Raw genomic sequence first — 14,343 nt, forward strand, 5'->3', positions numbered from 1 at the left:
TCGGTTCACAACCACGCCTGAAATCTCGATTATCACTTTATCATGCGAGAGTATAAAATGTTCGGTGACACCCGAACTTAGCCCTTCCTTACTTGTTATTGGTTAATTTTATAATCGACTGGATTGTTGAGATAGCGTTTTCAAGTCATCTGTGTTCGATGATAAATTTAAAGAAAAAATCGTATATATTATATTTTCTACCATCTCACAATGTTATGGATTATGGGTTATATGTATTTAAGTTAAGATATATTAATCTTCAGATATACTGATCCATAATTTATGATAGTCTGTTCTAGGATATGAATATAAATAACATTCAGCAGATTTTAAGTTTAGCAAAAGTTTTATGCAAAAAAATATCAGTCGAATACCTAATATTTTATAAAGCAAACAAGTTTCAAAACCTAATCATAAATGGGGATTTTACATATTATAAGGAATTATTAACGAAAATAGGTTTTCGCAGCCATACTGCTGTACTGAAAATTTGAGGAAAGCTCTGAATCCCTACAAAATGCTTTGGGAAAATATCAGTTACTTCGATACAAGTGATAAGCCTAATATACAATCGACTGAGGACGAGTTCCATGTAGCGACAATTTCAGATTTCAAAGAAAGCTGTTTAAGGTAATATTTTGAAAAAAAAAAAAAATTTTTTTTTAAATCAACTTTATCGCAACGAGTTGAACAAGACCGCGCTTCATAACACAAACTATTCACCAAAACAATTCGAACGGACTCGCTTGAGTTGTCGAGTTCGCCTGCCATCTCTCTAACACTTGTCTGACGATCAAGTACCACATCCTACACTTTTTTAATATTTTTGTCAGTTGCGGAGAACGAAAATCGTGGAGAACGAGGCATGTCTTCAACGATCGCTCGACCGTCTTTGAAGGCTTTGTACCACTCGTAGGCTTGAGTTCTTAATAAAATCGAATCCCCGTAAGATTCTTCCAACATGCGCAAAGATTCTGCATACGAAATTATGTAATAAATACAAAAGTTGTTCGTTATCTTAATCCATTTTAAAAATCGTAAAGCATTATTGGTGTGTACCGATATATGTGCTATTACGGTTGGTTTGCTTCTTGGTCGAAAAGTGTATCAATTGACATAATGCCAGGAGCGCATGATCCAGCCAACTTTATGCTTCCTCAACAACCGTTTCATCAATTTATGTTCCCCAAGGTTTCTAAGAGTACATCTCAGTAAACAAACTGGTTGGCAGATGGGGCTCATAATTGGCACAGTAATTATGGACAGCCCTACGACTTTAGGAAAATCTATTTGTTTTAAATGTAAGTATTAAGTAATTGGAAGTAGCTTTTGGAAACTATACAATTTCAAGAGAATATTAAGTTGCTAACAAAAAATTGTACGTGAGAAGCAAGACTTCGAAAACACTAGTGATATCCACTAGTGATTTGCGTTTATGTTTCGCCTAGAAAAAGTTCTCAGTGCACTCGTTCCTTTCAACTTCCTCAGGCCTACTGTCATCCATCTCCCCCTATTGTCGCTCAAAGACAGTAAATTGAGTAACTTTCATAACCTCTATCTTCACTCCAACGTTTACACTGTAATAATCAGTTTTGATTGCATAAGCACTGAAAACTAATCCGTCATTTAATTCGGCAACGGGCTTCATAAAACAGTTAACAAGTGCCGTTAAGCGCCTCAAATGTAACTTTCACTACTTACAGCCTGTCACTAAAGAGGGAGAGCGCGTCCAGTGAAATTGTTGAGCGAATAATGAAAATACTAGAGAAATATATAATTAATCCCATATTGCGAGTGTCAAATTAATTAAAATGTCAACAAAATATGTTACGCTGCATTTGCGCTACCAGCGACGGACCGGAGACAGACAGACGGCAGCCGCCAGCAACAAACGACAAGCGAAGAGCCAGCAGCCGCCAGCCGCCAGCCGCCAGCCGAGCGAGTAATGTTTCATCATTTTGGACGCGTGAATGCATATTGACGTTTGTGTGGGTAGCGGTTGCCCAGACTTTTGTGGCACCGTTATTGTGCGGCAGCCGAAAAGCAGTCAATCTAACACAAAAGCCATCAGCATTTGACCGAATAACAAATTCACTACGTTGATTCGGTGACAAAATGCCAAAAAATGTGAATGCCGGCGCATTACAATACAGTTATGCAGCGCGGAATGCAATTTCACACACACTCATACACAAATAGAAAGCGAGCGTGTCAGTGGTCACCGCTGTTGCACTCGTCAAATGGGGTCTCTAAATAAATAGTGAAATGTATAGAATTACACACTTTTTGGGAAAATTTCGAGTTGTTGAAAATAGTATCGTAAAAAACGGGCGTAAATTACAAACAATTGCAGCGCTGCATATTTTTGTTTGTGTTTGTGTGGATGTGTGTGTGTTGACATGCTGCAACTACCAACACATTTGGGGGAGATGATGGAAGATGCCATCATAATTCGCGCCGACCAACGCCGGCCATCAGTCATCGTGGACAATGACGAGTGACATGACGAGCTGGTCATAACTACCGTTGTTTGTTGTTAATATTTCCATTTTTATTATAACATAGATGTTATTATTTGTTTTTGTAAATGGCTGCAATGCTCTGAGTATGTATTATGGAATGACAAATTTGAGGGTTTCAGTTTGGCTACTGTGAGAAAATATTTCAAAATCGAAATATGTAATGTAAATATGTATACTATAGTATATACATACAATATATATTTGTTATATAATAAGAATATATTATACAAATTGTGTAATGAATGTGGTACTAATAGTGGAATAAATTCTGTTCTGTTCACCATACATTTTTTAAATGAATAAAAATTCAAATATCATGTCACAAACCGCTAAATCGATCGTATCATATTTTAAGATCGGACTTTAAATAAAGAAGTTATTTCGAATATTTAAAGAGACGATAATTAAAGAGGCCAGAAAAACTTGTAATACATACATACATATTAGGTCTACAACTTTGCTGCCGCCTTTTTTTTTTTTTTTTTTTTTTTTTTTTTTTTTTTTTTTTTTTTTTTTTTTTTTTTTTTGTGTTAATTTAAGGCTTTTTTGTATAAAAACGGCCCAAAAGTGTTTTCCCTAACAATGCTAAATTAATTGTTTTTTTTTTTTTAAATTACCCCAGTTGCTTGACAAAAATTCTATATTTTGTAATACCTAATAGAAATCATATAGATGGTAGTAGTAGAGTAATAGTATTATCTATATATGTGTCAGCCTCAGTTAAGCGCGGTCGGGTCCTCAGCCGCACTTTTCCTGGAATTAAAAAAGAAAAGCAAACTTTCCCCCAAATGTCGAGAACTCGGCTCAAATAGTGACATTTTCAGTTGAGAATAAGTTTGGGATGCAAACAGATCTCTACAAATATTTTTTTGGGTTAATGTTAACACAAATGAACTTATTTTCTATGATATGGAGCACTTCTAACAGTAATTATAATTAAAATCCCCTGGTAAATGGTATTTTCGTTTTAGTTCGTAGGACTGCCCTTAATTACTGGGTCAAATATGAGCGCGATCTCTCAACCAGTTTGTTTTTTGAAGCTGCTTAAGACGGTTCAACATAGTAGTGCTTTGCGATTTTTACAATGGAGAAAAATACCGAATGAAGAATTTGTCTCAAATTTTATATTTCTAACCAAAGTTCGTGTGCGGAAGTGTTGCGAATATAGGAAAAGGCTCACGTTGATTCAATTTCAACAAAAACACAAACCTACGAGTGGTACAAAGCCTTCAAAGACGGGCAAGAGATCGGTAAAGTCAAGTTCTGGACAACCTTCGAACTCTTCAACTGCTCAAAATATTGAAAAATTTAAAGATGTGGTGCTTGAAAATGGTGTGGCAGGCGTTGGAAAGATGGAAAGAGTGCTCGACATCAGACACGAGTCCATACGAATGATTGTGGTGAACATTTTATGTATGAAACGCGGTCTTGCTCAACTCGTTCGGATAAAGCTGCATTTTTTTCAAAACGAATACCGTAAACAGGACTCTTTGGACAAGCTAGATTTTCTTAAGCTCTCCAATCCATTGTTCAAAGTTCATCTCGTCGCAGTTGTTAGTGTGCTGACTGGAGGAAGGGGAGGTGGAATCATCTAAACACTTTCCCTTTACTACCAAGCTTTTGTCCCGAACTGCTTGAGACCTTCAGCGAACCTGGCGAGCTGGCTAGTATTGGTTTTAACCGCCCTCAACAAATTGATGATAAGCTCAAAACGCTTTTACAGGTCACTCATCATCTCCGTTCTGCTATATGGTGTAGAGGCATGGATGATGACAACATCAGATGAGTCAGCGTTATGAATTTCTGAAAGAAAAGTTCTGCACAGGATTTATGGTCCTTTGCGTATTGGTAACTGCAAATTCCGCAGTCGTAGGAACGATGAGCTGTCCGAGATATAAAACGTCATTAATATACTTCAGGGAATTAAGAGACAGAGGCTATGGTTTATGGATCATATCGTCCAAATGGATGATAACACTCCAGCCCTCAAAGCCCGCTGGGAAAATAGACTCCGTTGGAGAGATCAGGTGAAGAAGGACCTGGCACGCTCTTGTAAATTCGACTGTAATCGCGGGAACCTAACCTAAACACGAGTTCCACTGATTGAAAAAAAAAATAAAATTATTTTTCTGTACCTGCACTTAAATTTTGGTAGGTCAAAATTACATTATTTTCGTTTTTCTGACACTTTCTCCCAGTAAAAGCAGTAAGCAGTCTTTTTTACCATTATTTGCACGACACTGCGGTCAAAAAGTCCGACTAAAAAACCAAAAACATATTATATTTCCTCACAAAAAATACAGTAATATGGCGTATAAAGCGTTGCTCTAGTTTTTTACCAATTTTTAGTGCATTTTTTGTTTGTGATCTGGAGCAAAACGCATGTCCTTCACGCTCTGGATTCCTCAAAGCCAATAAGTAGTGTAAGTAATTGAGACATTTACGATTAATATTACGTAATAATGACATTGTCTAACGGTAAGTGGCCTTCATAAAATCTTTAGCTTACCTAACACCGCTGTTTCGGTCTAGTCGCATTTGTAGATTTTACTAGAAACGTGTGTTCTCGGGTCCAATTACGTAGTCAACTATTATATTTTTTGTGGAACAATTTTCTTCCTGCGAAAAAAGAACGCTAAAACATTGCAAATGGGCACAAAGGCCGAAACACAAAAAAATATGCATAAAAATGTAGATCTAGATCAGGTCAGCCGCATGCAACAACGCGGGAAAACAGCGTGAAAATTGGCAAAGCGGGAAGTAGCTGTGCGGCTGTCAACAGCCAGGACTCAAAGACGCTGCATTTTAAGCAGAAAATGACGAATGAGACCAACGAACACAAAGCCACGAACAACGCAAACAAACGAACAAAAAAAAACTGGCACAAAAAATTATGCCAAAAAGTCATGCAACACAAAGTGAATTTGCAAGGAAGCGCAGCAGTGGGCACAAGGCGGTGGCGAGATTCGCAGAAGTGTCTTCGATTTTTGTTTTGCATAAAAATAAACAAAAAAGTGCACGAAGTTGTGGCAGCACAACGATAGTTTGCGAGTCGCCCGCTGTTTCGGTCTAGTTTTTTAAATGGCTTCTTTATGCTTATGCAACATGCGGACATGCCACGCCAACACACACACACATGAATGCTGTGCGAAATTATGCAAGACGGACAAGATTTTCCGCTCATCTCGCTGATTTGGCTGTTGTTGCATGTAGCACATTCAAATAGCTGTGCGCTAAATACCTGTTAGAAGCGGTGGCAAGCAAAGAAGACCATGTATCACGGTTTTTTGCTGCAAACAAACAAAATATGCCACAACACTCTCACAAATAATAAAAAGCAGAAAAAATTGCAGGAACTGCTCGCATTTCCGCAATAATGCTCTCATAACGGCGCAGAAATTGTGCTATCCAAATTTCATGATAATTTCGGGCAACAATATTTAGTGGCATGAATGCGCACTTAGTGCAGCACTCGGAGCCGTGAAATTCAAATTAGCTCGGAATCATTTTTTGGTGACGTAAGAATGTCTGCGAAGGACCCCGGACAAAAAACTGCTCTAAATTTGGCTAAAAAACTGGAGCGAGTGTGGCGAGCAAAAAATGTGTGTGCGTGTGAGACACTTTTTAAACTGCGCCCCTTTGTGGCATTGTTTTTTATTGTGGTCAGCAGTGAAAGCACTCGTGTTTTTTTGTTATTGTTATTATTATTATTATTTTTTTTTTTTTTGGTTTGCTTCTTTGGTGATTTTGCGGTTGCGGGTGTGAAAATTTCAATATTTTTTGATTTTTTTTTCTCTTTTTTTTTTTTTTGGAATTTTTTATGGTCCAGATAGTTTTCTAGGCTTTTGTAAATGATGAGGCAATTTTTGTATTTAAAATTTAGGGTCCGCCATCATAACATGGATGAAGTGTCTACTAATCTACAAACTTAATGTAGAATGGAATGACGCCAGATTGCTTGGATTAGCGCGAACAGAAACTCCTTAAGGAACGTACTGTTGCCTTTCCTGTGGCTACTTGTAGCCTTCTGAGAAAATTTTGAGGAAGAGATCCCCAACTGATATTTGCCTACTAGATTAATCTAACCTAAGCTAACCAAACTGATAGCCTAAGAACCGACTAGCGAAGTTGTGAAAAGCGCTCTCAAAGTCATACACCAATGGACAATGTGAGCTAACCTAGAAGTGCCGGTAAGACGGATCAGTATTCTTTATCTCTTTAGGAGTTACAATATCTCATCACGGAAATCGCCGAGTCTCAATGAGGAGAAGAGTTAACTACAAAGAATCATAACAAATACCTTGAAGTGATTTTGGACAGCAAACTGACGAGAAACTCCATATAAAAGACGGCGTCAAAAAGGCCTGCAGTAAGAATATGCTAGGATTAACATAATTCCTATCACCTGACTTTATGTATTGGTATTACACAGCAGTAGTCAAATCAAGTCAAATCTCACAGAGGATTGCTTTCTGCATAACGGGAACACTACGAACCATCCTACAGCTGCACTTGAAAGGTTCCTCAAACTGCCACAATTGACATCAGAAAGCTTGTCAGTGAAATCATACTTTCCGACATATACCCTGACGTATTATTTGGAAGAGAAGCATGCAAATCACACTAAAAGCGGGCGGGTGGAACTTACAACACCTATGCAGACGCACCAAAAATGCCTGATTGAGTGGGTATCGTAATCTAGTGCTCGGGTCTCAAGCTTCCCTACAAGACTCAGGTCTGGAAAACTAAAAAGTTGCCTAACAATGCAATAGAAAACATAAAAATCATAAATTATTTAGATATGTACGTTGGTAGCCAGGTGGCAATTAAGTGAATAAACTTACATCGCAATGCGTGTCAGAGAATGCCCTTACAAACAGACAGGGAATAGGTAAAGCGGCTGCACATATACTCGTACAGGGTTCCGTGCCACAAAGGCATTCGGTAAACGAAATAGCCATCCATCTCTCTATGATTTTCAAATTTAATTTTTTTTTTAGTTAAAGTCCAGTTAAGGGCTCTAAAAATATTATTCAATTGGTGGAATAATGTAAAACGATGTTTCTGTCCACTTCGTTGAAGTTTTGTTCGGTTCTGTCAGCGTCAGCATGTTAAGGCTTCGAAGACTGCGTTTTTCAAATCAGATGTTACTTGGATACTACCACACTTGTGAACTTGAATTTGAAATTTGACAGTAATACTATCCTTTAAGGCACAATAAAATATATGTCGCACTGTAAAGCCTCAATTTTCTATCGTATCGTATAAACTTTTAACTCTTTTTATAACTAAAGCAACTTTTTTGATGATTTCTATAAGTGACACAGTCATTTTTCATCGCATTCAATTTTTTTTTCTATGCTTCCAGAACATGTAATCAAAGTTACATAGTATCTGTTGACTCTAGATCAGCTTAACCATCTAAGAACTCAAATGTTAAATATTTGATTTATTGAAAAATAAATTATTGGAAGCCTTGTGATCGTGAAAACGTAAAAAATTATAATAAATAAAAAAATCATGAATTACGAAATTACGAAAAATTAAATTCAATTTAAAAATCGTTATCTGAAAATATTTATATTTCCAAACTACAATTTACATATGCTGAACATTTGAAGTTTGCCACGAAGTTCGTAAGACCCAAAAGGAGAGGTTTGATATCCTCTACAATACATAAACGATTCGATTTCGATTTACTTTTATTACTTTGAATATTTTTTAGCATATTTTGAAAAAAAAAAAAATTGAAATTTTGGAAGCCACATTTTAAAATGTATGATAAAATTTATTATGCAAATGTCATTAACATTAAAACACATTTCAGCTCATGCATTCTACATGCATAAATACATACTGGTATACCCGCCGCATTATTGGCAATAAATAATATTCAAATACCTGTGTTCACATAAATATGCTCGCTTTGTCTTTGTTTTTTTTTGTTTTTGCCCTCTTTGATCAATAGAGAATGCGAACATTTTTGTTTTGCATTTTGCTGCTTTGCATTTTTACTACACCACCAACAAAAAAAAATAATAAGAACATATATTAACAAGGAAATTTGCCCAAAAATTAGCACAAAAAATTGCCATCGTTTCCTAATTCCGTCACACGGAGAGATAATCATAAAGCGGAATTCCGCGAAGGCCAGACCGAAGAACGCTTGGTTCATCTTACGTAATTTACTTAGTTCGTCTGTTTTGAATATGCATGTGACAATTGCCTTAAATATTGCACATGTCAAGGTCGTTCCTCATTGTGACATTAGACGAACAAAAAATGAACTAAATTTGGTAAAAAAGTAGAGCAGTGTTTTATAGCTGATTTTTTTTTTTTACTTTTGGTTAATTTTCTAGTTTTATTGTGTTTTGCTGTGTCTACTTTTCGAAAGTGAACGAAACCATATTGCTTATACTTCTATTAAGATAATGGAGATTTATTCTTTACTGGGAAACCTTTTTTTTATGCTTTGGAAAGTTGCTGAGAGTTTTTGAAGCAAAAGCAGCGATATTGGTGGTTAGTTTTTATTGTCATAAATTTTATTATTTTAATGGTCATTAGCATTCGCTACACCATTACCTACACCAAGCAAGGCTTTAGGTATAAGAGATAGCAAATAATGGATCAGATGGGAGGAAAAAAATATTAGCAACATCACTCCGGCAAGACCCGTCGTACGATAGGAAACAGTATCTGAAGTTCTTTATAGATTATTATGAAACATTTCCGCAAAGTCCTTAAGCTTTATGAGAGCTTTGGTAAGCATGCTCTATCATTTCATTGCGGCATGGACTGGAGACACCCTCAATTTATAATGAAAGTTGAACTGGCATTGGAGGATTATGAAAGCATATCGCGAATGAATTAAAACACGTCTAGTAGCATTATTATTTGACAAAACATACCGAAAAGTGGAATTTGAATATACCAAAATCAGATAGAAAACTTTCAAGATATACCATAAATAAATACCCTAATTAGGCTAGCTTTATATCTGTGGCTTCGAAAGTTCTAAAGCTACTTAACAAAAAACAAACTTTCACTTATGGATCAACACCTTGTACTCATAATAAATGTTAAATATGGTAGATATATCTGCTCTTTAAATGGCAAAAATGGCATAGCGGAGATTTTTCGACCTTCTTTTCTATTATCACAAAATTCTATCTAACCATCTTTCAAAAAGCTGATCAGGAAAAACTTAATAATTGAAAAGGTAATTGATTGGAAAAGGAAGAGTACAAGCAAAACACACTCAACATAAGAAATCAAGTATAATATATAACCAACGTAGACTTCTTACTATTCACTCTTCATCAGAAGAACTCTTCGGATGGGCATATACTAACGCTCGCTGCGCTTATGTGAGACGCAGTTGCCTAAGGGTAGACCACAAGAGCCTCCAAAAACATCAAAGTAGTGTGTATGTGACTCTTCGGTCAAAATCTATATTCATTTATTCTAATATTAACCTTTTTGGTTTTTGAATTAGAGAAAATTTTAAACAAAAAAGAGCTTCCTCACCGCCATACATCTTTTTTCGTATGTCCTCTTTTCGATCGATTACTGGTTCAAGGAAATTAAAAAACTTTCAATGTGAATCACAGATTACTAAATTATATTAAATTCGATAAAAGTAGCTTATTCTTATTTATTAATGAAGTAAAATTCTTGACGTACTTACATAAATGATATTTATTAAAATTTCACTATCAAAAGGTTATGTCAACGTTATATTAAATTATGCCACCCAACAGAGTTCATTAAGCAACTTAATTACCGCCTACAATTTTAAATATACCGTTAATAGACAAGCACAAAGAACTATAAATTTACATGCGCCAACTCATACATACATACCTATGTACATATGTATATACATATAATATATAGAGGACATATGTATGTAAACGAGCACACACAGCAGCAAAGCAGCAGCAGATGCGCTCACATATACATATATTACATGTATATTTGTAAGTAAATGTGGCCGCTGTGCATGCATTTGTGTGTGTGCGATATTAAATCGTGTCAGTTAATCAAGCATTTTGGCCAAGTCAATATTTTTATAGCGGTTTTGTGAGTTGACAAAGTTTATTTTTGCACAGTGGCCTCAACAGTGGTCGCCACACGGTTGGGCAATCGGTCGGTTAGTTCACCACACACACACACACACACACACACATGCAAGCCAACGCACCGTTATACGGTGAATATGAGGCCAAACAGTGCGACAGCGCGACAAACGGACAGACAGACAGACAGACAGGCAGCCAGCCAACGAAGCGACCAACCAACCACGGTTAACCAGATAAAAGGCCACAAAAATGCCATAAAATGCCAAACTAAAAATCACACACCAACAATACAGTTATGAAAGCGAGCGCTTGACTGTGTGAGTGTATATGTGTGCGCGCTGAGCTTTAAAAAACTGCTACCTACCGCAATATTTGCGCCACACACCCACACAAATATACTCTCATATATATTTTCATAGGCGCCCAAGCCACCCTTTCAGTTTGGAGAGAGTATGTACATACGTATATTTGCGTGGGAGCAATTTCTGTCGAGCAAATTTTTTTATCTTTTAAATTTTTCTACATTTGCGCTCACAAAGAGCGCCAATTGGGGCGACTTAAGAGCGCAAGCTTCAATTTTTATAAACTCTTTTCGGCCCCTGCGCCATTGGAGAAGACGAAGTGTGGCCGCCAGTGCTTGTTAGAAATACCTTGTCAAGTTACCACAAGAATTATGGCCACAAAGCACAGTTACAAGTTAGCTGTCGCGCATAACGAGTAACAACCCTTAAAGTGGTGAACTTAGAAAAGGAAAAACTCAAAACAAAAAACACGGAAGGGGAGGGTTTACTCAACCGAAATTGCTTGCCACTAACTCAAGGTTCTACATCTACAATGTGGCATTCGTCAAACCAAAAGCTGCAACCARAATAAAGATTCACACAGCAACAACAACAAATAACACAACAAAGCGCATGAATGACAAATAGTCATTGAAATAACTACGAAAAGAAGAAGAAGCAGCATTAGCAGCAGCAGGAAAACGAAATTAACAGCTGTGAGCAGCGGCAGTGTGCCAAAAGGGGAGGGCAGCCAGGCGACCAAAAAGCACTACCGCACATAAATGTTGCCGTTTATTATTGCCCCTTTTCGGTTATCACACAACAACAACACCACCAGGCGACTGTTGCCAGCTCTCTCGCACTCATGGCGGCATATAGCGCGCCAGACGCGCGACTCTTCGCAGGGTTTTGCGCTCTCTTTGCGGCTGTCATGGCGGCCACAATGGTGGCGGTTGCAATTGAGTAAGTGCTGTGGCATGTTGGGCGCATTCCCCGCGGTCACAACAAAAAAAAACCTCGGACGAATAGATTTGCATAGCGCTTGCCGCCCACCGCGCGCTGACACAAGCTTTTAGAGTAGCATTTAGTAAGGTACTGCTTCGAGAGCGCACAAAAAGCTGAGCAAATGTGTGGAGCAAAAAAATGTTTGACAGCTGTCAGCGAAAATAGAGCGCGCTCTCGAGGAAGCATCGAAAAAAAATGTGAAAAGAAACTGATATAAAATATGTGCGGTTCGAGTCTCTGGAGAGCGCTTCCAGTGTCTCATTGCAAAAGCATTACAATCATGCACTTGACGATAACTTGGGAAATTTATGCTTTCGCAACAACAAAATCAACAACAGCACTGAGAGAAGGACTCGTACTTAAGCAGCGTGCGGCGCGGCAGTCGAAAACAAATCCAAAAAAATTTAGAAAAAATTTAAAAATTTTTTGTAAAGAAGACAGGAAAGCAGCTATATGTATGTATGTATGAATATCATGACAGCAGATAAGTGTTCTAAGCACGTCAATTTTCCCACTGTTTATTCAGCAACCGAAACCAGCAACCCCATTAAGCGCAAAGCCAAAGCCAAAGCCATAAACCGAACCAAAAAACCAAATCAAACCAAACCCTAACTCAAAAAAACTCAAAACCTAAACCCAAACCAAGAAACCGCCTCATGAGACAACAACAGCAACACCACTACCACCACCAGCAGCAACAACAACAGGGCTATCAGTGTCACCACCCCGCCATTTGCTGGCAACAATAGCAAGGAGGCCAGTATCTGCGGCCTGCATACAAACAACAACAACAACAACAACAAATTGGAAGATCACAAAAACCAAATAACAACAACAAAAATAGGAAGCAGCAAAAAAAAAATGCAAACAACAACAAAGAAGAAGCAGCAAATAGCGCAAGCAGCGTACTACAGCGTGCAGCAGGCGCAGACAGGAAGCGACGCTGACGACGAGGTCGAGTGGCGGGTTTTTAAAAATGCCAATAAGCAGTGTGAGGAGCATAGTAATGCTACAAACTAACAAGCAAGCGCACACACACATACATACATACATAAAAACACACAGTTATACGCTTATAATGCATGTGGCAAGCACAAACCCTTGCAACGAGCTAAGCGCAGCCGGTTGGTGGAGCGGGCAGGCACTCGAAACCGAAGCGTACGCTCACAGCAGTCATGCAAGCGTGCCACGATGCGCCCGCCCGCCTGTTGCAACGCACGGAAACGTGTGTGATGTGGCAACTTTTTTTGCGTGCATTTTTAAACGCCTCCGATCCAGATAGTAATGCGATTTCAATGCCAACTATATGTATAAATATATAATATTGTAATATGTACGTCTGCCGGTGTGTTTGTGCGTATAAAGAGTGCCGCTTGCATGGCCACAATAACAAATTCTTTGAAGAAGTTATTTTCGAGCGGCCGCCAGGCGTCACCACAGTCCCAGCGGGCGCGCCACCCCTTCCGTTAGTGGGCTTGACAATGCGCGGTAATCATAGTAACATAATACACATATACATACATACATACATACATATATGTATATATGTTTATCTCATAAATATATATGTATATATATATGTATATATATATAATATGTAATATCTGTGATAAAGTTGGTTATATGATTCATGTGCTGCAACCGCTTAGGTGTGCTGAGTGGCCATGTTGCAAGCTTTGTACTGTCAGATTTTAATTATTCTCCTTCAGTTTCTCATTTATTGCCATATTTTGTTGCTGCAGCTAGGCACGTGTATCGGAAATTAGATTTTCTCTTACAGAAAACTAATAAATATCTACTTATAAGAGCTTATAAATTTCCTTTTTCGCGTTTTTTGTAAAATCGAAGATAAGATTGATATTTAAAATTGGAGAATAACAACGAGCTAGTTCAAGAAAATTAGTGAAGGAGGATCCACTGTGGTTCAGAAAAATTCACGAACTAACATCAATATTAAAAGCAGAAAAATCATTAACATCGGAAGCTAGAATACTCCTCACGAAGTTTTACCGAGACTTTTCGTGTCACCGAACCATTTGAGACTAAGCTTTTCAAAGCGAGATTGCCTTTCCTTCACAAGTAAAGAATTTTTCGAACAAGAACTTGATTTGAAGTTTGTATGGCAGCTATATGCTATAGTGATTCGATCTAAATAATATTTTCTGAGATGATAGCAATACTTGAGAACATAATCTATGCCGAATTTCGTGAAGATATTTTTTCAAATAAAAAAGTTTTCCATAAAAGGAATCGGTCGTTCAGTTTAGAAAAGGGCGTGCGCAATATTTCAGGTCGATATCTCGAAAACTACATAGGAACTAGTGCGAGTATATACAAATGGATGGCTGGACAGACAGGGTAAACTTTAATTTCAGAGTAATTCTGAACTAGATATAGATATTGATATAGATATAGATATCGATATAGATATAGATATAGATATAGATATAGATA

This window comes from Bactrocera latifrons, unplaced genomic scaffold (genome assembly GCF_001853355.1).
Source record: "Bactrocera latifrons isolate USDA-ARS-PBARC rearing strain unplaced genomic scaffold, ASM185335v1 scaffold_16, whole genome shotgun sequence".
Lineage (NCBI taxonomy): Eukaryota > Metazoa > Arthropoda > Insecta > Diptera > Tephritidae > Bactrocera > Bactrocera latifrons.